General features: G+C 40.7%; 1 long non-coding RNA gene across 1 annotated transcript; it reads left to right on the top strand.

Moving 5' to 3' along the window:
- Window positions 1–6,580: 6,580 nt before the first annotated feature.
- LOC144231905 (uncharacterized) lies at window positions 6,581–8,213 on the top strand. Its single transcript, XR_013335234.1, has 2 exons — window positions 6,581–6,777; window positions 7,976–8,213. It is a non-coding gene; the product is annotated as an uncharacterized LOC144231905 (long non-coding RNA).
- Window positions 8,214–27,480: the final 19,267 nt, after the last annotated feature.

Raw genomic sequence — 27,480 nt, 5'->3', positions numbered from 1 at the left:
TAGCTGGCTAGCTAAATAAAGGAAGTATACTCTGAAATTTAACTTTTAATAACATGAAAAACAAAGTTAGGTAGTGCAGCCTGACACCAAATACATATAAATGTGCTTAAGACAAGCATTTTGTAAAGGTAGGTAGGTAGGCAAAAGCTCAAAAGAGAGATAAATCTATAAATACCCCAAATTAAGAAGAAACTCATAATGGCCATGGTGGAAAATATGTGAGCTGATATTGTGGCAATGCATAAATGCCCAAGTACAGTGCAGAGTGAAACTTTTATATTTCAGACAAGGGATCCTGTAAGGGGGACCACTTATATTTACAGCATCCTGGGTGGGTAAAAAAAATGTCTCCCATGAGAAATCAAAACTTGCAGCTATATTACTTGAGGTTCTGGGTTCTGGGTTTATAGTTCCCCTATAGAATAGGAATGCTAAGCAGAGTTCCTGATATTAAGATTTAGTTATAGACCCATGAACAAACTGCATGTCATTATGGAAGAAATTATAAAATATTCCCAACTTGGCCTGTGTGATTCCAACAGAGAAAGAAATAACCTCCATGAAGATGAGCTCACAATCACCAATTATAAACCATTTGAGGAAAGGTACACCATGAGGCAAGCTCAGAAAACACATCCAGTAGGGAGATATATTCAATAATATATTCAAGATATATTCAAGAATTCAATACAATAGAATAATCTGAGAGAGGCTATAAAATAAAAAATTGAATATATTAAAGAGAAGTAAAAAGGAATTATAACCAATATGAAAGAAGAGTGTACTATTAAAAAAGTGATAGGTGCATTTTATAAAACACAGATGCACAAATACACAGTTTCTCAAGATGATAAATAGGTAGCTGTGAGGGAGAACTACTAAAGGAAAGGTTACACAGAAAGTTAGATAAAGAAGGAAAAAGAATTAGTGAATATAGATCTGAAAAAATTGCATAACACATGGTTCAGCAAAAATAAAGACATAGAAAATAGGAAGGAGAGATGAAAAGATATGGAAGGTAGAATAAGTTTTTCCAACATGTATCTAGTAGGTTATCCAAAAAAGAGAAAATAGAGGGAGGTGAGTAATATTTTAAAAGATCATGGCTTAGAAGTATCCCAATTAACAGGGACACATCAACTTTCAGAATAAAGAAGCACACTGAATTCTGACAGCAATAGAAACCACAGACTTCTGTTAGAAACATAATAAAGAAATACAAACACCAAACACAGATAATTTTGAAACACAAGTGGAGAGAAAAGACAGATATCTATGAAGATACAACAATTAGATTGGCAGGAGCAGTGGATGCAGGAAGTCAGTGAAATAATATTTGCAATGCTACGGAGATGAATAAGAGAAATGCCAAGAGCAATAATGAACAAATAGAAAATCATGTACATGCATCTAAATATGACTTGACTATAGAAAACAAGATGATGACTAATTGAGATGTTGCAAGCACTGAGGAATTAAATAGTAATTATCAATACATGGGAGATAAGAGGAGGTGAAGGGTGCTAAAAACTTTGGGGAGAGACAGGATAATGTATTGTAAACGCTGACATTGCTAAATCAACCTTGAGTGGAATGGTATTAAAGATAATTTCTAAAGAATAGCACAGAAGTAAGAATTTTTAAATTAGCGGAGCATGAAGAAGATTGTGTTAATCTGAAAGAAGGCAGGGAATGGAGAAAAGAAGAAAAGAAAGAAAGGAAGTTAGAAATAGTATCAATGGGTAGAATGTAGAGGCCAGGATAAGACTTAGTTATACATGGAGACTGCTACATAAAACATCATCAGAAATAAATGGACGACCCACTAAGTAGTACTAGAAAAACAGACCACCCAAACTGCAATAAGTAAGTACATAAAGAAATAAGGTCCTTACCTCATAACATTCACAAAAACAAATTCAGGTGAATTAAGGATCCAAAGGTGAAAAACAAAACTTTAAAACTTGTATAAGACAATATAGGCAATTGCGTATAATTTTTGGCTAAAAAAGTAGTTATGTTTATTGTTGTTGTTGTTTTAAATAAGGCACACAAAGCCCAAACCATAAAGGAAAAGATGGATTCACTTCGGACACCTTGAATTTCAAACATTGCGTAACGAGTGGACCAACATCAAAACGAAAAGACCCAGACTGGTACAAATTTTAGCAAAGCACGTCCTTGAGAAAAAGTTGGCATAAAAAATACAGGTAAAACAACCTCATTACAGAATAGGCAGATCTTTTAAAAAGAGGGAGAGACATCTTTATATCTTATTAAAAGTATCTTATGAAAAAAAGAGACAAAAATGGGCCATAAACAATAAAATTTCATTTCACAACTTTTAGTGTTAGTAGAAGTAAGTTTAAAAAAAATACCAAGTGTTGGTGAGGATGTGGAGAAATAGCAACTGTCATTTGCTGTTGGCAGGAGTTTAGGTTGGAGTCCAATTGGCACAGCAATTTGACAACCATATATCTGAAGAGAACACACCATGTCTATTACGTGACTCCTCACTCAGGCAGATCATATATTTTAGGAAAGTTGACTTCACCTCTGGGCCTAGGAATGGCTCAGTACTAAATTCTGTGTATTAGAAAGAGATGGGTGGAAATTCTTCTGCCTGCCCATAAAGCAGCTACGGGACTTAAGGGGATACAAGTAGATAAGAGTCAGTCCTTTTCTTTGATTCATTCCTCCTTGCTTAGGAAGCACACAGCCTCAACAGCCAATGCCAGTCATTTTGGGACCACGAGAGGGGGACCTGACCAGTGAAGGAACCCATGCTGAGTAGCTGGAGCTCAGAAATGGAGAGAAAGCAATCTTGGTCATATTTTGAGTCACCCCATAAATCCTCTCCTAAAATTAGTGATCTCTGGACTTTTCAGTCATATGAACAAAAAAACTGTTCCTGCTCTATGTAAAGTCATTTTGAGGGTTTCCCCCCTTGTAATTACAACCAATAGCATCCTGAAATGAGTAGGATTTAACTAGATTCAAGGAAAAGAGATCAATCCAGACAAGTGGGATCAAACGGATATTGTGTTGTGCATATATTTTGTTTTGCTTTGAGTATGTTCTCTCATACCACCCTGTACTCCCCAAGCTTATCTTTTTTCACGCTTCATAAGATACCTGCTTCCTTCCTACATGAAGTGTAGGTACCATATCTATTTTGCTCACCATTGTNGGGGGGCAGGGTGGAGGACACAGAATCCAAAGCAAGCTCCAGACTCTGATCTGTCAGCACAGAGCCCAATGTGGGGCTCGAAGTCACTCACCAACCGTGAGATCATGACCTGCACCAAAGTTGGCTGCTTAAGCGAATGAGCCACTCAGAAGTAAGTTTTAAAAAAACTTGTTCATCATTGTATACACAGCACACAGCTAAGTTCCAGGCACATGGTAGGTGCTTAATAAATACTTATGGAATCGATGTTGAATGAAAAACATAACATGAAATTGGTAGGCAAGATGAAAACCAATAGTTGGCAAAATCCATACAGGGCAGGCCCGACTGGGCATCCTACTGAGCCCATGGGCCAAGAAGCAGATAATGCAAAATAGCCAGTGGAGTGCTAGGAGGAAAGACACAGCTTCACAATGCCACAGGAAGACTAAGCTTGCAAATTCATTCATACATGTATTTACTGAGGCAGAAATGGGGATCGATACTTATATACATATGACTGACTTACTCTGTGACAAGAGCTATGTTACAAACTTGACTTTTACCTCATTTACTTCTCATGGCATCCCTCCAGGTGGTTAATGCAATAGAACCTAGCCCCTAGTAAGTACTCAATGTATGTAGTGGTAGTCGCTGGATAAATGAATAGATCCAAATCTTGTGGGGGGAGGTTGGTTTTGTTTTTTGTTTTTTGTTTTGCCTATCTTGTTACTTTCCATGAAGGTCACTTGGGTGCCTCTCATGAGGCAGCATAATGGAAGGCAATTGCTGAAGCAATGAGAGTAATCCTGGTAAATGGTGCTCCATTGATCTGGTACATCTTTTTCGGAACTTGATGCTCTCTGAAAAGTCCTGCCTGATACTCCTAACAAAGTTTAATTCATGGGGAAAATGACGAATCCAACCTGTGTGGGACTTCTGCCTTGATTAATAGAGAGAGAGTAGGGGTTTTAAAAGATGATATTGACAGACAAGGTGAGGACAGATAATGGAGCCAGTTAAAATATTAAATATTTAGCTAATAGTGGTTAATAAAATTAATTTTAAAGGGGTGGACCAGTGACAGCCTAGGAAGGAGGCTGTTTCTATAATCAGATGCTTGAAAATCTGTCCCAGGGATTGTCAACAGGAACAAAGAAGGACAAAGACAGCCTTATGAGACTATGGAAGGAATGTACTAGAGTTAATGGCATTGCCACAGGCCAGAGAGCTTACTGGGTAGGAAGGTAGGTGGTAGACCTCAACTTTCAGGTTATTACCCTCTCTCCTCCGTTTAACCTTTAAACTTAAATTTCTAATCTATAAATGGAGATAATAATAAGATTCACCTTGTAGGGATAGAGTGCCAAAGGCATTGCCTGGACCATAACAAATGCTTGATAACTATTATTTGATATTATTGTTTAGGGGGTCTAAGAAAAAGGATATGTCAACAAAGATGGAACAATTTGAATATAAATAGGGAAAGAATCCTATATAGAGAAAGAATTGGGAGATAGTAGGATTTTGGCAAAAGAGGATCTTCTGTTTTTTATTTTATTTTATTATTTTATTTTATTTATTTTTAAATAGTTTATTGTCAAAAAATAAATAGTTTATTGTCAAGTTGGTTTCCATATAACACCCAGTACTCATTCCCACAAGTGCCCCCTCCATCCCCAACTCCCCTCTTCCCCTCCCTCCCCACCCCATCAGCCCTCAGTTTGTTCTCGGCATTCAAGAGTCTCTCATGGTTTGCCTCCCTCCCTCTCCCCCAGTATTTTCCCCCTAGTTCTCTCCCATGGTTCTTTTGGACGTGTGGATTCAAATTTAGCATATGTTGGCAGCAACTGTGTGCTTAGCTCTGTACCAGCCTCAGGGATGCGTGGGGGGAACTTATAGGGCATAGATAGCAGAGACACGTAGCTCACAGAGACACTTGTACACAAGGACTCACAGCTTTGGCTTCAAAGTCAGACTGTCTAGTTTTGAATTCCTGTTGTGTCATCTAATAGCATTTTATTTTTCTCTCCACACTCGTCTGAAAAAAAGGGGATGAAACCAACCCTAGGTTCTTGAGAAACCTAATTTAAGCAAAATGCTTACAGTAATGCCTGGCAAATACTAAGAAGTCTGTAGCGGTAATAATAATAGAAGTATGAATATAAGTAAGAGCAGCCATAGTAACAATATGAACACTTGAATTCTACCTGATGGTCAGGTGAGAGGCTCAGAGCAACAGATACATTTTGCAGAAGGTAACACTGAGGTCCGTATGGAACCACGGTTGTAAATAGTCTTTTCCATGGGGAGAGAAGAGACAGGACTGGGATTTGAAAGAAGGAGAAAAAGAGCCAATGCTGAGAGCAACAGTAAGGGTGGAAAAGAACGCAGGAAAGAACACATGTCTGAGAGCCGAGGAAAACTGTTTCTACCACAAGGAGCCAACAGAATCTAATGTCACTGAAAGGTCAAAGAACTTGAGACTTGATGCAGGATCCGGGGCAAGTTTCAGGGCAGTTTAGGGACCATTATAGGGGCAGGGATTAGCTTATCAGTGGTGAGAGCAGGGAACACTGATTGGAAAGTTGAATGAGTTGGTAGCTTCAAGTGTCGCACAGGTAGAAGCATCATCAGAGGCATGCTGTCTCTTGCATGCACGCAGACCTAGCTGGCATGGCAAGTCAGCTGGGCCACTTTCTCAGTGACCACGGGAGGAGGCTACCTTTCCTTCCTTAGCACACCATTGGCTCCCTTGCAGTTAGGTAGAGCCAGGTGACAGAGTCGTAGCCGATGGGTGAGAGCTGAGTCATATGCACCACTCGGGCCTGGCCCATGATAATTTCCCTTAGACAATCCTCCTCTTCTTTCTTTGTCCCCAGCTGAAGGGGAGAACTCCAAGGACACAGATGAGGTTGGATTCACTGGCAGAGGGTACCTTGGTCCTTGAATGTCCTGAATTGTCTTGTCCCCTCCCCACATGGTCTCCAGATGATGACATGAGTGAGAAATAAAAATATTATTATATTAGGCCACTGATACTTTAAAGTCCTGTGTCACACTGGTTAATCTACCCTGACTAAAATCGGGCTAGCAATGGCTACTTACCTGACAGCTTTTCTCTTTTTCCTTGCTCATGCCACCCTAAGCATAATAGGTTAATTTGTATTCTTTTGCTTTAAGGGAGTCTGGGTCCCTCCTCGGCTCTAGCCAGGGAATGGGGTGTGATTGTGTGTATGTGTGTGTGCGTGTGTATGTGTGTGTGTACACGTGCATGCGTGCAGTCAGGGCAATCGCCCCATCCCCCACCATCTTGCCTGTGAATGACTCAGTAATGGGCATAGAGCAGTGAGACATGAAGAAAAACCCTCTAGGGAGGTTCTGGGAAATATTCTTCATTCTTAAAAAGAGAGCTCAGAACATGTCCTTTATTTTCCTTTTCTAATTGGGCACATTATCAGGTGAGGGTGTGATGCCTGGAGCTGTCACAGCCACCTTGTGCTCATTAAGAGAAAAATCTGAAAGCAAAAGTTGACAGGCTAAAGATGGCAGAATCCCAAGGCTGTGGGGCCAATCCTGGAAGCATCCTACTACCATAAATGCTTCAGGTGAGTAGTGATATTTTCTTTTATTTATGCCATTCCGAGTTGGTTTTTTCATTACCTATATCAAAAACATACTACCTAGTAGTTCAGCTAGCATTGAATCAGTGAAGACATGAGAATTGCAAGCCATGTTGTAGGTGATCAAGAGTGTTAGCATCATAATAACCACTATGATGATCACCATCGAAGCGTGGATCTCCTGACCCCAGCCCAACACTTCAGACCTCATTGCCTCCTGGATCTCAACAAATTAAAATAAAATATAAAATAAAATAAAATAAAATAAAATAAAATAAAATAAAATAAAATAAAATAAAATAAAATAAAATAAAATAAAATAAAATAAAAAATAAAATCTCCTTTTGGACTGTGACACAATGTATTCCAAGGGATGGGAAATTGGCCCAACAAAGACAACCAGAGCCTTGCTTCTTTTGGAAACTGAGGCTGTGGAGTAGATTTAGTTATTGATGACCATCAGATGTGTCTCTTAGATAATGAGACCTTTAAAGGGTACAGTGAAACCTTCAGAAAACAGGTGTCCTATGCAAATAATGGTATTATTAGCTGGATAATATTTAACAAGCACTCCTTCCTTATCACAAGTAATTCAAAGCAATAGAATAGAATATTACAGTCCATGACAAGCAGCAGTTGGGGAGAGTGTGGAATCCTTGTTATTTCTAGTAATTGATAAATAAAGATAGATATAGAGCCTCTCCCAGTCCTGCTTCCCACCTTCATTCAGGTTGTTCAGGAAGATTAATGCTACTTTAAGAAAGATAATGCCTGTATAAAGACTGTCTTCATCCTCCGAGAACCCAATAAAGGAAATCAAATCAGATATGTGGGATGAGGAGCTAGATGAAATGAGAGGCTATTTTCTTACCATTGAATGGCAATAAGAATGATAAGAATAACAATAACAGTATCAGGAAGAAGACTGAGAAAAGGAGAAAGGGGACTTTTCTTTGCCATTTTCTTCTTTATCTGTGTCTTTCATATATAATCTTTTTAAATTTGATGCTCAAAACAGTGAAGCAGCCTCCATTATCCACATTTAACAGATGAGGAAATTGATGCCAGGCGACACTGAGATCACAATCAAAAAGTACAGATGAAAACCTTAAAATCACATCCCTGAGTCCAAACACCATGTTGCTTTTGCTTAATCACATCGCCTTTCATTTCTTTCTCTCAGAAACAAGACTCTTGGTGGCCAGAGCCGACGACCTAGAAATGAAACTTCCTCTCCTCTGAGGTGCTGTCTGAGACACAGGAAGGTGCGTCCAGAAGAAGCCGAGTTTATAAGGTCAGAGAAGAACGAAGACTGGGCTACCAGTTCTGACTGAACACTGTAAAAGCTCTGTAATCTGGGGAAAGTGACTCTCTCACCTTCTGTTTCTTGAGTTTTAAAAGCAAAGAAATTGTTTCAGAAATATGGTGTCATAATTTTTTCTTCTGCTTTGTTTCGTAACAGTTGACCTTGTTAAAGAAGAAGAAGAGGGGGAAGGGAAAGGAAGGAAGGAAGGAAGGGAGGGAGGAAGGAAGGCAGGCTCCTGACTGATCAATTGTGTTAGTTAGGCTTGTCCGATATAGGTGTTCTCCTAATCTGCATAAATACATAAAGGTACTTGTGAATGTCACTATCCATATATATTATATGCCACAAACTCTAATTGTACAGAACTGAACGTGTTGGCCATGAGGACTTCTCTGCATCACAAAGCTAGCATCAATACACATAAGCCTAGAAACACTCTCACAAATCAAACTCATTTCAGAAGCAAGTCATTGCATGATGGGACGCATATCTGCACATCTGCACATCCAAACTCTCCTGGCTCTGTCGTTTTTTATGGACAATGGACCTCTCAGGATCCCTCCTCATGCCTCAGGCTGGAGACCCAACTAGACTTCTGATATTTTTCATTAAAAAGAATTGGATTTCTTTCCGTGCCCCCTGCCCCCACCCTTCTTCCAGAAACCTTTAGCCCCAACATTGTAGGTTAATGCAGAACTTCTTCTTCCTCCTTAAGTGTCACTTCTGCTGCGCTCTGGCCAGTAGCCACTCGTGTTACAAACCATATTTGCTCTATAGGTGCACATGTTCCTCATTTCTTCCGTAGAACAATCATGCCAGATAGGGATTGACAGTCCCATTTCACGGGGAGGGAAAACAGACTCGGAGAGATTTGACCCTTCATCCAAACTAATGGCGCTCCAGAGAAGTCAACCTAATTTCCCTGCCTGCACATCTTTTTTTTTTTTTTTTAATTTTTTAATGTTTTATTTATTTTTGAGAGAGAGAGATAGAGGCAGTGTGAGCAGGGGAGGGTCAGAGAGAGAGGGAGACACAGGATCTGAAACAGGCTCCAGGCTCTGAGCTAGCTGTCAGCACAGAGCACGGCACGGGGCTCGAACCCACGAACTGTGAGATCATGACCTGAGCCGAAGTTGGTCACCCAACCGACTGAGCCACCCAGGCGCCCCTGCTTGCACATCTTTCTGCTCTCACATCTCTCTACATATCGATGCAATGAGCTCTTCTCCTGGATGAGAGTCTGATTTCTACGAAGCTTCGGATAAACTTATTTCTTTTCTTGATCCATTCCATGTTTTCTGTCTCCATTTCCTCATCTATTAAAAAGACAAAAAACTAACAAGGCTAAGTTACCTATGTTTGGTCTGTTGAAGTAGTTTGAATTCTTCTGGACTGAGCTGAATACAAATCGTCTTGCTATTTCACTAATTAATAATATCTGCTTGGAAACGCAACTATTACTGCACAATAAATGATATGGCTTATAATTATTGATGACAGTAATTGCTTCTTTTTTTGGCCCTTACCTTCATCCTAGTTTATCTTCGCAAGATATAGCTACCTCTCTGGGGGCTAGGAAAATATTTTTTAAGAATCTAAACAATAGGTTCTTTCCCAGGGGTTTGGAAATTGATGAATCATCTCACTCTGCTAGGCAGCATTCAAACTAACTGTGTGTTTGACACACAGGCGGAAAAGTGGGCTCTTTGAAATTTGAGCTGAGTACAGATCATGTCACCTGGCTGGCGCATGACCTGTTCCACTCGCCACCTGACCCCCTGTGCCCAACGTCACCTGGAGCCTGAAATCTGGAAGCAGAGAGTCCTTGACTGGAGTCAGCGGAGAGAAAATCATCACCTGCTTGGGCACAAACATGCCTGGTGACTGCGTCACTGTTTGTTAAGTTGGATCAGCTAATAGTTGCACAGCGGGCCTTCAAAGTGCTGTGGCGGCGCTGATGGAGTTTCTGTAAATGCACTGCCTGTGCAAAGGCCTTGGACTTTGAATCTCAAGCGCTGGGAGCATTTTGAGCTTGCAACAGGCTCTTTGGTGAGCTCTATTTGGTTAAACTGCAGAGGAAAAGAATCCACTTCAGTTTCCATTGCCTTCGCCTGGGTCACTCTACTGCAGCCACACTTCTGCCTCAGGGTTTTTGCATGTGCTATTCCTGTCCCCTGGACAACTTTCCCCCTGGATAACAGCCTGGCTTGCTCTTATGTTTTACTTAGTTACCTACTTACAAATCACTTCTTTAGAAACCTTCCAGACTGTTCTCTTTCTCCTCGTCCTGCCTTAGATTTCTTCATAGCACATGAGTCTACTTTACTTATGTATTTGATTAGTAGTCTCTGGTTTGTTTGCTCTACCAGAACATCAGTTCCCCAAGAGGAGAAGTCACATTGCTTTGGTCCACTGCTCTGTCCCAGTGCCTACAGTAGTATCTGATCCATAGTAGACCCTCAGGAAATATTTTTTGAATAAATGAATGAGTGAAGGAATGATTTTTCCCTCATATTACAAGTAAAAAACTGAAAAATAACAGGAAATAATCTAGTCAACAGCTATGGAAAATTGATGGCAGGGTTAGTATTAACACTTTGATTTCCTAATTCACAAAGCTGTTTTTTCCCTCCCATATAACTCTGTTCTCCAAATATTTGGCAACTAAGTCATCCCTTGACTGACCACTTGTTCACCAACCGGTAGCCACTTAATGTCTATGGTGACAACTTGAACTTCATGAGGGTAAGTGCTTATTAACCAAGTTCTTAAGGAGTTTATCTTTCTCCCACAACTCTATCAAAAGCAAAGGAGATTGAAAATTACTTAAGCTGTCTATTACATTTATAAAACATTTTTTTAAAAGTTTATTTATTTTGAAGGGCACATGGATGGCTCAGTCGGTTGGGCATCTGACTTTAGCTCAGGTCATGATCTCACAGTTCATGGTTTCGAGCCCCACGTCGGGCTCTGTGCTGACCACTCAGAGCCTGGGGCCTGCTTCAGATTCTGTGTCTCCCTCCATCTCTCTCTGGCCCTCCCTCTCTTGTGCTCTCTCTCTCTCTCATAAATAAATAAACATTAAAAAGTTTACTTATTTATGAGAGAGAGAGAGAGAGAGTGGGAGAGCGGCAGAGGGAGAGAGAGAGGGAGAGGATACCAAGCAGGCTTCACATTGTTCGAGCCCAATGGGGGCTCGAATCCACAAACAAGATCATGACCTGAGCTGAAGTCAAGAGTCAGACATTGATCCGACTGAGCCATCCAGGTCCCCCAATTTTTAAAACATTTTTAATATAAATGGTAATAAACATTTACCGTATAAATGTAGATATACCTGAAGTATAAGTGAAAGTAAGTCTTGCACTATCATACAAAAGTAGCTTTCTTGGTATATTTAATATATATTTAATTATGGCAATTGTGCTATATGCAAAGCTTTCTAATCTGTGTTTTCACACAGTATATTTTAGACATGTTTCCATGTCACTAAAACTAACACTTTAGTGTATGTAAATACCAATATCTGAGTGTGCCATAATTTTACTTAACCATCTTCTTCTTATTGATAATTACGGCTATTTCCATTTTTTAAATTTATTAGATTTCTAGGTTTGGATTCTTTTCTATTTCTGGGTTCAGTTATTGTATTAACATTTCCATGTTTGTTACAACTATAAAGAGAATAGTTATTGTCCAAGTTCTTACTAAAAATGCTACAAATAGTCTAAAACAAATCCTGGGCTGCAAGCTCAAAGTTTCTCTTTGAATCAATAAACATTGAACAGGGGCACCTGGGTGGCTCAGTCAGTTAAGCATCTGATTTTGGCTCAGGTCATGATTTCATGGTTCATGAGTTCAAGCCCCATGTGGGGCCCTGTGCTGTCAACCCGCTTCAGATCCTCTGTCTCCCTCTCTCTCTGCCCCTCCCCTGCTCATGCTCCCTCTAAAAAATAATTAAACATTAGAAAAATATATAAACACTGAAGTTTCCACTCATCTGCACTTCTAGTCTTTGAGTTTTGGTTTGGAAACTGGGAGCATGGGGACCACGGGGCTGGACATGGTGACAATCTGAGAGCAAATAGTTGCTTGGATTGTGTTTACCTTTCTGTCCTGTGTGTGTGATTCTGGCCTTTGTATCAAGGGGGATAAAAAGCCAGCCTCAAGTTTGTGGCGCCTGCAGACCTTTGCGCTTTAATGACGCTGGCATGAACTGTACTGGGTTCTAGTCAGCGTGACTCAGCCCCAGAGTAAAGTTTAGCAGCTCTGCAGGGCCAGGGATTGGTCCTACCTGGCATGACAGTGAGGAAGGGGACTCTTTCCTTCCTGAGAAAGGGTCCGAGAAAGAACCCTGTGTTCAGAGTGTAGCCTGATCTGGCAGGATAGTCCAGCCACAATTCTAGTTAGTGATGGCCTTGTTACATGCCTAGCATGCTTGTAACGTTTCAGTTGATGCTACCTCTCCCTGGAGCCTTGCACCAGTAACAGTCACTGCCATTGGCTGAGCACCTCCTATGTGCCAGTATGCTATGCTGGGCTGAGTATGCTGTCACCAGATGGGGATAGGCTGTCTTCTTTTACCTCCAGGAAACAAGAATTGTTGCTATGTTATCCAGATAAAGATGTTGAGAGAGGTTAAAGCTACTCAAAGTCACAAAGAGCTGGGATTCAAAACTGGATTATCTGACTTCAAAGCCGATGTATTACTGCATACCTCTGTGTCTGCAGAGTAGACATCTTTCCTTCTGCTCACTTTCCATAATTTTTGAGACAGATGTCATGAGATATACTGGATTCGATTTATCCATTCAACACGATCCCATTAATTGCCCACTTAATGAGTACTTTGTGCCAGACTCTCAGTCTCCACTGAGAATAAACTGCTCTCCTGATCTTAAAAGAGGAAGGGGATTGTGGGCTATTTAAACAGTCATCCTTAGGACCTAGAACACTATACTCACCACAGAAACTAGCTCATCAGGGAAACTCAATAGATATTTGTGGAAGAAAGGAAGGAATAAAGGATGGGTGGTACATTATAAAGGATTTAGATCCCAGTCTGAAGGTGTGGAATCTACTCTCAGCTTTAGCTTGTATTTGCTCTGCAGCCTTTGACTCTATGCTTAATTAGACTCTCTCTGGCCTGCCTCCTTATTTGTAAAGATTATCCTTGCCTGATTCCACTCATAGGATTAGTGTGGATCTAGTGGCTCAGAGGATCAACTATGGGCATTGGTGCTACTAAAAAATGTAAACGTCATATTTCAAAGTCTCAGGAATTATTATATCTGTTAGTCAATGCAACTGACTAATATTTACTATGTACCACATGTCAGGTGTTGGATGAAGGGTTTTATAAATGCTATACAATTGTCCTCTCAATGACAGCACTGGATTGATATTAACAGTCCAGGTGGACTGTTGTTAAAGACCCAGCACATAAGGGCAGAAGCAGGAGTCAGATCCCCATCTGCCGGAAGGTGCTGTCCCAGCGTTTCTGGCTGCTCAGCCATGGGCCCCAGTGGCTTCACTTGAAAATCATCCCACCAGAAATATTTCTCTAGGAACAGAAATTAAACACTGGTTCTGATACCCACCTACTGAGTTAGAATTGGCCACAGGAAGGGTGACTGGGTGGCTCAGTCAGTTAAGCAACCGACTTTGGCTCAGGTCATGATCTCACGGTTCATGAGTTCCAACCTTGCATCGGGCTCTGTCTCTCTGTCTGACAGCTCAGATCCTGGAGGCTGGTTCGAATTCTGTGTCTCCCTCTCTCTCTGCTCCTCACCCGCACATGCTCTGCCTCTCTCTGTCTCTCAAATATAAATAAACATTAAAAAAAAGAAGAATTTGCCACAGGAAATCAATCCACCTGCTAGAAGTCAACCCAAGCTGCACAACTTTGCAAACCCAGAAGACCTTGTTACCTTCAAGTCTTCACCTTCCAAATCCTTTTAGTTCTGAATCCAAGGCCATCTTGTTTCAGTTCTGTCTTCTCTGTCCCTGTGTCTTATTTGCTGGAGGTGAGGGCGGAGTTAGGGAGAGAAATAACTATGAATGCTGTGTATGAAATTCCACCCAGGTGTCCAGAGCATGTGGGGGCAGGGAGTAGCCTTGATATTTTTGTATTAACGGCTTCCTGCTGCTACTACATGTGAAGCTCTTCCAAGGCTCAAATTCTTTCTTCTTAAACCTTTGCTATCCTCCCCTGACTGAATCCACTGCTCCTATCTCCCTTCACTAGCTTACTCTCTACATTGCTGCCCAAGTAGTCTTTGTTGGACACAGTCGAGCCTCTTACCTCCCTTGTGGGAGAGTCATGGCCCCCATTAATTTTGTCTCACTCTCCCACATCCACCCTCATCCCAGCCAACTCGTACATGCCCAAGGCTCTTGCTGGTTCTTGCATTTTCCATCACCTTTTCCAGATCTCTCTGTGCATCCTATTATCTGGATCGGGACTCCATTTCCCTTTTGCATTTTATTTGGTCATCTGTTATTCCTTAAAGGTCAAGACCAGGCATCAGCTTTTTGTGTGTTGTAATCCAGGTGGCATACCTTGCATTTTGTTCTGTGCTTTTGTGGTACACGCTCCTTAAGTCAATTCTCAATCACATCCTACTTTACTGTCACATTTCTATATGTGCCTATCCTTCCTGCTGGGCCAGGAGCTCTGTACAGGTGGGGACAGTGTCATGTTCATTTCCATATGCTTGTTGCCTAGCACAGCACCTTGTACATAGTAGGTGCTCAATGCATGCCTGCTGAGTTTAACTGAATCAAGAGCCCCACAGATGACAAACAGCCAACAATCATTGTGTAAAACTTGGGTACAAATCTGAGCAGTCGCCAACAATTATCAAAGAAGGACAATTATTTTTTACAATGGTCTTTATAATGGCTTTTAAAATATAAGTTTGGGGGTATTAGAATACGGGAAGCAGAACAAACAACCAAAAAATGCAAATAAAAATTTTTTTAGTCCCCTCCCCCACCGCAAGATTTTCCAAGAAGTCGTATTCTAATTACGTATTTAATTAACCTCTATTCCCTGTAGTTTCTTTTGATGATTTTCTGTTTGAAGAGCTTACAACACCAAATAGTCCTGACATGGTGACCGGCTTCTGGATTCTCTAGGATTGCCATTAAGATTTGTTTCTTCATTAGGTTTCCTGCTGCCACCTCAGTCCTTTCACCTCCAGGTCCTGTCACCACCAGGGAAAGGAAAGAAAATAGGAAGTAGAAAAGGAAGACACAGAGAAAGAGGATGAATTGTGATACTTCTGAATACTTTTTAACGATTCACGACAAACCCACATTTGTGGTTTATGTCCCTTGTTTTTCAAGTGTCTCGTTACTTACTGCCGAATTGCTTTTAACGACACTGTGCACAAATGGATGAAAATAGCTATGTGCCCAGACTTCTGCCAACACTAGATATTCTCATTTTATTAAAAAAATAAGCATAAATCCTATTTAATTACTTTATCATTATATTTATTTGAATACTCTTGAAAATAAGGATTTTTCCATATCTTTCTTAGCCAATTGTATTTCCAATTTTATGAGTTGTCAGTTCACAGAATGAAAGAAGTTTTAGTAAGAAGACCATCATCCTCAGAGATTTACAGCTGAAGGATTTCTTAAAACACACCACAGTTTCAATGTACTTGTATAAAACTATTATTCTCAGCTGTAAAACAGGATGATTCTCTCTAATAATATCTGTGCTTTCAGAATGAGGACATGGTCATTGTGCTCATAGTAGGTGCCAACGCAATATGTTGGTGATCTAAAGTTACTCAAGACATGGTCCCTCAACTCTAAGAGCTCATGATTGCGTAGAAAGAAATGTGAAAATAATCCACTGCCATTTATTATGATTATGATCTTATCTATGACAAGATAGAGCAGCCACGCCACGGTATGGAGTCCAGAGAACAATCATCTAAATAAGATGCACAGTGTAAGGAAGGGCAAGGCCCCAATAAGACAGTGCTTTAAGTAATGTAGGGAAAGAGGAGGCGGTGGAGAAACTAAGACAGAGTCTTCAAGACTTGGAAGTGGAAGCTGAAGTTGTGAGTTGATTCCCAGGTGTGTGCACCCTTCTTCCCCCTAAGTCCCTGTAGCTCTCCCTTCCCCACAGGTGTGACAGGCAGGAATTAGTTGTTTGAGATAGGCATTGTTTTTCTCTGGTACATAACCTTTAGAAGTAAGGGTTTCTTTTGGCATGGAAACACATCAAAGTTATCTATGACAGGTGATCATCATCAACAAAAATATGTTAAAAAAGGGGCGCCTGGGTGGCTTAGTCGGTTAAGCATCCGACTTTCGCTTAGGTCATGATCTCGCGGTTCTGGGTTCGAGCCCTGCGTCGGGCTCTGTGCTGACTGCCAGCTCGGAGCCTGGAGCCTGTTTCAGAGTCTGTGACTCCCTCTTTCTGACCCTTCCCCTGCTCACGCTCGCTCGCTCTCTGTCTCTCTTTCCTAGAAATAAATAAAACATTGAAAAAAAAATTTTTTTTTAAATGTTAAAAAAGAGTTTGTGGGCCATGTCACTGCTCTACCCTAAAAAACATGAGGTCCAAGGAAAGCCTGAAATTGACAACTTGGGATTTGAATTTAAGGAACATCCACATAAGAGTGAAATGGATTAAGCAAAAGGGACAGTCCGGATGAGTCTAGACTCTTTGGGAAAAAAGGAGTATGAGAAAGGTACAATGGGGAATCCATCAAAATGGGACTTGGCATTGAGTAAGGGAAATAAAAATATTTGCACTATTCTCTGTAATTTGAGTGTTTCCTTATTCAATTATCAGTAAGATAAGTTTCTTTCAGTATGTCCTTCCTTCTAGCTGTTCCTTTGACTGGGGTACACACACAATTAAACAGAAAAATGAGTTGATTGCAATTGGCATAGTTGCTACAAAGTAGAAAGACCAGGTGACATGAGCTGTCTAATCTAGTTAGAGACATCAAGGAAGACTTCCCAGAAGTGACCAGTAAGTGTAAATATAAAAGATGGACAATTGGAGATTATCTAGAACAGAGTTTCTCTCTTGTGGAACTATTGACATTTGGTGCTGGATGACACTTTTGTGGGGAGCTGTCCTGTGCATTGCAAGGCGTTCGATGGCATCCCTGGTCTCTACCCACTAGATATAAGTAGCGTGTTTACCCAGTGGTGACAATCAAAAATGTTCCCAGACATCTTCTCAGATGTCTTCTGGGAAGAAAATGATCCAGAGGGAAATGGGGGGCAGGGAGGCGGGGGTGACACTCTCAGTGGCAGGCACCGCTTGTGCCATTGTAAGGCCAGAAACATGACTGATGAGCTGTGCAAGACTATTGTATCCAGATCATGGAGGTCCGGTGGCTTTAGCAGCACTAAGAAACGTAAACAAGGTAGGGGTAGACAGACTGTGCAAAGTTTAAGCAGGTGGAGACTTGAAGAGAGAGGAGATGAATAATCTCACATGATGCAAGATCCATGCTTAACAATGTACCCATTTCCCCCTCTAAAGTCCATTTACCTGGTTGTGGTCATGGACCACACTACTGGCAAACCTTCAGCATAATTTCCGTCTTGGGTCACACAGCTCCTATAGAATTTGTAGACTTTATTGGCTCTTTTATATTATTGCCAATGACATTTTACTTTCAAGCTTCACTCAAGAGCTTTAAAAGAAAAAAAAAAAACTCCATTTGCAATCTGTTAACCTTTCCAGCTGCAATCATTTTTTATATTTTACCTTTTCTTCTGTACTTCTCACACACATATTAAGTCTGACATGGTGGCCTGACCCTTACCCACTCTGGCAGTCAATGTACCATCGCAAAGTCTCTCTAGATTCATGTCTTATCTTCTTGGCTGCCTTCTTTTCCCCATAGACTTGCTGGTCATATCCCGCAAAAGAGAGATGGACATTTTACACACTTTACTGTCTGTCATTCATTTCCTTGCATCCTCTTATCATGAAGTTACTGAGTGATGGCCAACATGGCATCTTATAGAGGTGACCTGTTATAGAAAAGCTGAGGCTTCTTCATGATTGACTAAAATCTATCTTGATAGATGTGCTAATTAGATAATCTTCTAGCATTATAGTCCTTTTTTCTTTAAATAGTTTATTGTCAAATTAGTTTCCACATAACACTCAGTGCTCATCCCCACAAGTGTCCTCCTCCATGCCCATCCCCCCTCCCCCCCACATCCATCAGTCCTCAGTTTTTGTCAGCATTCAAGAGTCTCTCATGGTTTGCCTCTCTCCATTTCTGCCCTTCTTCTCCCCCTTGTTCCTCCATCAAGTTCCTCCTAATCCTCCTATACGTGCAAACATATGATATTTGTCCTTCTCTGCCTGACTTATTTCGCTCAGCATAACACCCTCAAGGTCCATCCATGTTGCTACACATGGCCAGATGTCATTCTTTCTCATTGCCATATAGTATTCCATGGTATAGTCCATTTTTTTAAAGTTTGTTTTCTTTCTACGTCTCCACTTACTCCACCTCTTGCCTCTTCTTGGTCATTTCATAATTTTCTAAAAACTCACTCTGAGCCTCATTAGGGGAAGGTTTCCCTCTCATTCATCTCTACCGACAGCTCAGAGATTGCTTCCCATTAATTGAATTTGCTATTGTCAAGTCTCTCCTCTCCTATGTCACAGGGACCATAAATATTGTGCCACATTTAGGTTAAAGTGGGTACTTCAGGGCTGGCAGGGATCAGATTTTGGCCTCAAAGTAAGACTTATGCAATAGGTTCCTTGTTTCGAGGCAAATTATTTGTAAGGAGTGAGGGATACTTAGAGATACTTTCCCCCAAGTTCTATAAAATTACATATGATTAGGTGTAGATAAATATGGTAATGTGATCAGGTGGGCATAAGACCCCAGAATATAGGCACAATCAGATCTAAGGTGAGTATAAGCATAGGGTGATATAGGAGATAAAATAAAGAAAGAGAGAGAGAGAGAGAGCTCTTTATTATGGAAAACTGAGACAACTTTCACAAGTGACCCCAAAACATGTGTATTTTATCATCTAATCATCCATCCATCCATCTCATTCATTCTTTCATACATCTACCCATTTAATATTTATTGGAAGCCTGCGATAAGCCATCAGTGAAGCTGTGTGCTGTAACTATCAAACTCAGTGAGTTTTTAATTTACTCAGGAGTGAGAAAATATATACAAGTTCAACAGGTCTCAATTCCAAAACACTCCTCTGAATGTTACCCACTAATATACAAGTCAGTACATTTGGATAGTCATTAACATTGGTTAAGTTCCTCCAATTTTGTTTCTTTGTAAATCTGCTAGGTTCTTCTAATTTTCATCAATTTTTTAAAGTAAGTTCTGTACCCAGTGTAGGGCTTGATCTCACAACCCTGAGATCAAGAGTCACATGCTTTACCAACAGAGCCAGCCAGGTACCCAATAGCTTCCTTTGATTTTTAGCAAAGAAAAAACCAAAAGGTCCAGGGTTTAACAGCCCTAATAAATAGACTCAAAACCACTAGAAACTTTCATTAATCTAGAATTTGAGGAAGAAACCCTCAATGTTTCATTTTTCCCTTTCCCCAAAGGACATTCATGCTTGTCACAATCATAAGGAGTGTTACAAACCAAAGTGTTACAAAGTTGTGTTGCCTATAAGAACATATAATAAACAGATTTGAAAACTGAAAGATAATTGGAATTGACTAGATGAGGACAGAAAGAATGAAGCCCAGGCGACAGAAATAGCATGTGTAAGAGTCTTGAGGTTGGAGGGAATTTGGCATATTCTATTATAGGAAAGGCCACTGTGATGGGAAGGATGAAAATAAGAGAAAGATAATGCTGAAAATGTAAGCTTTGACTTTATTATAAACTCACTGGGAAACGCTTTACATATTTTAAGCTTGAGAAGGGCAGCCTCCTGTTTTGAAGTTGAAGAAAGCCATTTTAACAGAGTAGAGGGAATGGAAAGAACAGATTAAACACTGAATCAAGGGTACAGAATTTAGTTGGAGAGATAAGACAAAGCTAGGAAGAACATATCAACAGCACTTTGTGGAAAAGTTTCCTTTAGACTTGACCTATGACTGGAAGAACCCATAAATTATAGACGAAGAGGTAAGAGGGTGCTTTCACAGCTGCCTTAGTTCTTTTCATCTATAGTGGTCAAGGAGGGAAGTAACATTATTCAAGCTGTTGTATGTACATCTCCTATACGTCCCATTTAATCCTTGGAAGAGGAGAAGGCTCAGAGAAATGATTTACACAAGCTATAGGGACAGTCAATGGTTGAGTTGAGATTCCCATGGAAACCCCTTTAATGGGTACTATCTTGAATCTTGAGTGGGGAAGAAAGGAAAGAGAATGGAGTAGATCATTTTCAAAGTCCATGTATGTCTTTTTGAAAGATGCAAACTCCCCAGAGATAGGTCTGAGGGCGAATATTCCATTGGTCCTCATTTTTATTATTCACCAAATGTCTATCATCTTTTTTTCATTATGCTGACTTTTCAACAGAGAAATTTCAAGACATTGTTTTTCTCTTCAGCAGGCTTTTTAAATCCACAGTGTAATATGCATGATCAAAATCAAGAACTCGGCCCACTTTGTTGCATTTTTATATGTCTATTCATTTTCTCTTGTCTGTGACCTCTTATTTTAATTCATTTCCAGATTGCATTAGCAGAAAATGTCTTCCCACCTTATCATTTGCTTACTACTGCTTAGATTTTAGAAGCTGACTCACTGGATGATCCCAGCTAGTCAGCAACAGGCTGAAGTACAGCTGCTGCTCCAGCAAGTGGACAGTAGGGTAAGAAGGTGTGGGGTTAGCTTTGTCTGTCTCCATTGGTAACCAGCATGTCAAGGCTGTTTCATGTGTCTGAGCAAAAAGATGGCAAAATGACATTTTTGAGCAATTTCCTCCTTTCTTTCTGAGCCTGGGCACGTGAGTGTAATTCGCTGATTAGCTTTCACAGAATGATTAAGAGCAATGATTAGTTTTCCAGAGAAGTTTTAATTATAGTTTTCTTTTTTAATAACTTGCTCTGTGTTGGATATGGCTAAAAGTAGTTTCCTTAGAAACATTAGTCAATTTTTCCAGCTTTCTTTAGTAGCCCTTATCTGTGATAAAACTAGTACATATACTTGTTTGTACAGTGTAACAGTTAAATCACAGATTTTAGAATTTAAGTACCTTGGTTTAATTCCTCACTGCACCACTTAATTATTATTGTAAATTAAACTAATTAAACTCTCTGAGCCTCAGTTTCCTCATCTGTAAAATGTAAATAATGATAATTGATATCTCATAGAGTTTTGGTAATATTTGAATAAAATAAGTAATAGAGTTTCCCTAATAATGCTAGCTATTGTTGCTTTTTGGTTTATTTATTTACTTAAAGATTTTATTTTTTTAATTTTTACTTTTTTAAATTTTTTGACGTTTTTATTTATTTTTGAGAGAAAGAGAGACAGTGTGAGCAGGGGAGGGTCAGAGAGAGAGGGAGACACAGAATCTGAAATCAGGCTTCAGGCTCTGAGCTAGCTGTCAGCACAGAGCCTGATGCGGGCTCGAAGCCACGAACTGTGAGATCATGACCTGAGACGAAGCCAGACACTCAACCGACTGAGCCACCCAGGCGCCCCTTAAAGATTTTATTTTTAAGGAATCTCTGCAATCAACATGGAGCTCAAACTTACAGCCTCAAGATCAAGAGTCATACGCTCTACCAAGTGAGCCAGCCAGAGCCCCTGTTGTTGCTCTTTGTAACACACACACACACACACACACACACACACACACACACACAGAGAAATGAGTAAGCACAAAGGAATAGTATCTGGAGGCTATTTACGAGGCAATGCACTATCCAGATCACATCTAAGAAAGCGGAAGTGGGATGTCTTGGTGGCTGAGTTGGTTGAGCATTTGACTCTTGGTTTCGGATCAGGTCATGATCTCACAGTTCAGGGGTTTGAGCCTGGTGTTGAGCTCTGCGCTGGCAGCACAGATCCCTGCTTGGGATCCTCTCCCTCCCTTTCTCTCAGTCCCTCCCTGACTTGTGCTGTCTCTGTCTCTCTCAGAATAAATAAATAAACTTAAGAGAGCGAGAGTAGAAGACAGCCAAATAAAAGTTCTGTGTTGCAGAAATTGAAAGTTTAATGAAGACCCACCCTGTGATAGTATATGGTCTGACTAGTTGAATAAGTTCTAAGGCTTACCTTCAAAAAGTTTATTTTTATCTTTTATTAAAAATTTTTAAACATTTATTCATTTTTGAAAGACAGATGGTGAGAGATGCTGAGCAGGGGAGGGACAGAGAGAGAGGGAGACACAGAATCTGAAGCAGGCTCCAGGCTCTGAGCTGTCAGCAACAGAGTCCAATGCGGGGCTCGAACTCACAAACTGCAAGATCTGGACCTGAGCCAAAGATGGATGCTTAACCAACTGAGTCACCCAGGCGCCCCTTACCCATAAGGAGTTTAAATTCTAGCAGAAAAAGACAATCTAGGAAACTGCAACAAGAAGTAGAGAAGGAGAAAAAGAAGAAGAGTAGGGGATGGGAAGAAGACAGGGAGGGTAGCTGAGGAGAGCAAGGGAAGGGAAAAGAAATCAGCCTCCGGCGTTGGCTTTGCCTTAGAAGAAAACATATTTTCTACTGGTATGAAAAGTCATGATTCCACACCAGAAATCTGACCTGAGGGTAACTGAAGAAGCCATGATTTTAAACTTCTCCCTGTTAATAATGTGGATAGTAGCAACACAAGCAACAACCTACACTTATAGAGCTTCCCTCAGCACCAGACCCTGTGTTAACTGCTTTGTAAGAAATAACCCACTTAACCTTCATTGCAACCCAGAGAAAGGTCCCAGCATTTTCCCTTTGGCAGATGAGAAAACTGAGTCTTAACGACATGAAGCGTCTTGTAAAGGAAAGAAAGTAGGTCAGTGAGGACAGTATATGTCTAAGGTTATATGATATTTGGGATTTGGGACTTGTGAATCCAAAGGAGAAGTGCAGAGTGAGCTAGGAGAAGGGAATAAAACACCCTCCCGCACCTTCCCCAAATTCTTGGAAATATCGAGCAGGTCCTGGAGTTTCCCCAGAACTTGGAATTCATGGCATTTTAATTCTATATGAATGGAGTCATTCCAGTTGCACAAACCAGCATAGCACAAAGTAGCACATGTTATAACAGTGGCATGCCCAGCAGGCTGGGTAGACATAAATGAGGAAGGCTTAGCCAGGCTTGAACAGTTAGAAGAGACATCTTTGGAGAAGAGCTTGGTTGTGATTTCAAGGATGAGCAGGGACTTTTCAGGCAGAGATCTGGTGATGGTAGACAGGGCATTACAGGTGCAGCAGATAACACCAGCAAAGGTGTGATGTGAAGTAGGCTGGTGTGATGGAAGCCATAATTAGGCAGGCAAAATGAATGCTACCAAACTAATGGTTTACAGTTGAACTCTACATCCATGGAAGAACCCAGAAAGCCTCATTCATATTCTAATGACCTATTTTCTAGAAAATTCAGGCAACAGAATTCTCTGCTTTCCTAAACTTCAGCGTCTCACTGGATAGAATCATAATGATGTGCTCAGCCCAATGTTATGGATGAATGTTTAGGTTTGGATTGGTTCATGAGGGTGGGGTCGCCATGACGGGATTAGTGTCCTTATAAGAAGAAGAGACCAGAGGGCACTCTCTCTGGACCATGTGAGGATACACCAGGAAGGGAGACATCTGCAAAACAAGAAGGCCCTCTGTCACCAAGAACCCAACAATGCTGTCCCCTGCTCTTGGACTCCCCAGCCTTCAGAACTGTGAGAAATAAAAGTCTGCTGTCTGAGCAGCTCAGTCAATGGTATTGGTTGCATGCAGCAGCTGGGGCTGACTAAGACACCCAATCACCTCTCCAATGCAAGAATAGTTTCTGAAATAGTGCCAGAGCATGGTGGACCATTCATATAATGCAAGCCAGTGATGAATAACACCACTGCAGCTGGTTTGGGAGCTGAGGAAGGAGATGCTAAGATACCTCTCAGGTTTTTTTATTTGGGAGCAGGTAGGTGCTATAAATGGCAACACGCTGGCTTAAGTTTAAGTACCTTATGAGGCAGAGATACCCAGTGCCCACTGGAACATCTGAAGCTCAGAGAGAGATCCTGCAGACCAATCTGGATTTAGGAAAGCAGTGGCTGATAGCACGTCATGGAAACAATGAGAGGGGACAAGTCTGGCCTGAGAAGCTAATGATTATCCAATGATAGGGGACGTCAGCTGGACTCTGAGTTCTAAAGAATGCCAACATCAGGCAAGCAATGAGCCTTTCCCTCTTTGCAGAAGAGGGAAATGATACCTTGCAGCTTTGGTATGTACCTCTTTAATGCTGGTGCCCTAAAACAGATATTTTAGGTCCAGAGAAGAAAGGAACTTTCACCTTATTCTAGCATCTACAGTTCTATTAATGTAACTTATGTCTATATTAATGTCCCAGCAGCCATAGTCTACTGTTGACTCATTTTGAATTTTTACTCAAATGAAAACCCTTGAGTTATGCTTTCAATAACTGTTATAAAGCCGAGTTTCTACAATTTGTGCTAGTGTAGTTGGTTTTTGACCTTACATATAAGTCTTGTCTGAATTAAGCCTTTGTGTAAGCCTTTGTTCCTTGGTTACCTAGGTCATCAAGAAAAAAATGTTTTATCTCTTCAGTGTAAGAAGTCAAGTAGATGATTAACACGAATTATCATCCAAAATATTTCAATGAAAAGCTGTGGTTTAAAGAGCCAGGCTTCAATTATCTGGGTGATTATAGAAAATATTTATCATTCTGTACTTAGTTCATTCTATAAATATGTGCTAAACGTTGGCTATTTAGCAAGTCCTGTACTAGGGTCTGAGTATTCAGGAATATAAGGAGTCCAGTCTCTTCTCTCGCAGGACTTATTCTTATGTGGGAAAGATAAACAGGAAACAAATAAATAGAGACATAAAATCATTATGAGTGCCATGAAGGAAAAGTACAGGCTTCTAAGAGAAAGAATGACAGGCGATCTCCAGTAGTTGGATGAGTCAGGGCAATCTTCTGAGGAAGTGGTATAAGCTAGACCTGAAGTATGGGTAGATCTCAGCTAAATAAAGATGGAGGAGAGAAGCAAGGCTTTAAGATAAGCTGGGACAAGTACAAGATCAAAGGCAAGAGAGTGCTGCTGTGTCTGATGTCCCAAAGGAAGGTTAAAACAACCACCTGGCAGTAAGGAGGTCAGCCCTGATGAGACCAGCATGTGAGAGGGCAGCCAGGTCATCTAGCCTGGTAAATCATGTTAAAGAATGGTTTTGTTGTTATTATTTTTGCTGTTTCTTTTTCTGTGTTTGTTTTTTTTTGGGGGGGGGGGTTGTCCAATGCAGTGAGAAGCCCTAGAAGGGCTTTCAGCCAGAAAATACAATTTTTTCTTTGAGAAAGATGACACTGGGGGATCAGAAAGAAGGTCATTGCCAAGGCTCAGGTGAGTGATGCCAGTGGATATACTCAGATGGTGGCAGCAGAGGTGGGGATATTTGTGATAGGATTTGGCAAGGTGTGTTGGGGAAGGTATAACTAATGGTGGCCAAGCTGGGGGACTGTTCAGCGAGGTGAATGGAGGTAACATTTACTAAGATAAAAAAAAGCAAGGATAGTAACAGATTTATAAAGGCAGGTCAAGATTTCCAACATGGACATGTCTAGTGTGAAAGCCTGTTAGTTGTACTATTGTCTTAAAGGTAAGAAATCACACTTATGGCTAGAGATCTACATTTTAGAAGTCTTGACACAGAGATGAAATTTAAAGCCAATAGGTAAGGTTGTGTAGGAGATAATATAGATCAAGACTTGGCTTGAGAACAATGCGTTAGGAACATCAACATTGAGAAATGGTGTAACAGGACTTGGCTGGCCAAAGCAATAGAGAAAAAAGAAAGGGAAAGAGAGAAGGAACACTTGGATTGCAGTTTCATAGAACACAAGAGAAATGAGTTTCGAGAAAGAGGATGTGATTACATGCTAAGAGGTCAAGTGAGTTTTGTGGCATGAAGTAATTCTATCAGAGATAGGAAGTCCTTGAGGGTGGACATGACTTTATTTGGGGGGAAGGGGACCCTAGGCCTTGCCTAGTGTTCTCACATAGAAGATTCACAATACATTTTTGCTTAATCAATGAGTTAGTAAGATAGCAAAATCATATCACCTGTCACAATCTGCAGAATGGTTTTCAATGTGTAATCAAAACTCACAATCACACTGTGAGAGTCTTGTCTTCCAAACGAAGGATTCGCTTCCTGGAGAAATTAAGTTTCTTGCCAAAAGTCAGATGTTAATTCTGTTGTTCTGTACCAAAATCCCAATTCACTAGAGGTGACAAATAAATGAAATCACATAACTTGAAATTGACATAGATTAGTATGTACTATATTGGCACATGTTAAGATATATAACTTGGAATGCATTGGATGTATGTGTATATGGCTGTGTGTGTGTCTATAGTCCCCCAAACTTGAAACTTCAATCAAAGATGAAAACCATGGGGTTGGCAGTCAGCTCACAGAGATGGCAGCCACATTCCCTAGTATAAAGGGGGACAAGATCCTAAATAGTATCTTCTGGGTGTCAAGACATTTGATGGAAGAGAAGAGGCTGAGAGTATGAAGCAACAGTTGCAGAGGGTTGATGCTAAGTAGGGTTGGAGAGCAGCAGCCATTATGATGAAGAATTTCCCATCGCTCCCACAGACATGGTATAGAAGACAGACTCAACATGCCCTAGGGGTGGGGGGAGCTGGAGCTGCACCCTGAGGATTCTAGGCACACTCACACATGGGAAACAAGAGCAGCTGCAGTGACTTCAGAGAGTGAGTACAACCACCTGGGGTGAGGGAATTAGTCATTCTTCACCTTCTTTGTCTCACATTGTTCATTTGCTGTTAACAACGGTTAACGGAAGGAAGGATTGTTCCTCGCACCATGATTTCCAGTTCCCATCACATCTGCAAACCCACATTAACTGGCCCCAAATGAGGGATGTGGGACATGCAAGACACCTAAAATTCAGGGAGTTTTGCTTCGGCTCAATGGATTTTATCATGACTTTTGCAATCTCCTCTCTCCCGATTCCCTCTGAGCTGATTTGGGAGTGAATGGGTTCATCAAGAATTTCTTCTCCTCAGACACGTGCTTAAAAAGAGAAGAGCTTCATGATCTCTTGTCCTTCTGAGGACAAGAGTTTATTATTTCCCAGAATTTTGATTCCTATAAAGTTTTACTGGAGAATCACAAAATGGAACATAGAAAGTCCCTTCATGGCTCTTGGAATCTGTGTTCTTAGAAGATG

Source organism: Crocuta crocuta, unplaced genomic scaffold (assembly GCF_008692635.1).
Source record: "Crocuta crocuta isolate KB4526 unplaced genomic scaffold, BGI_CrCroc_1.0 scaffold260, whole genome shotgun sequence".
Lineage (NCBI taxonomy): Eukaryota > Metazoa > Chordata > Mammalia > Carnivora > Hyaenidae > Crocuta > Crocuta crocuta.
Note: the sequence above shows the minus strand (reverse complement) of the source record. Positions and strands in the feature narration are given on the sequence as shown.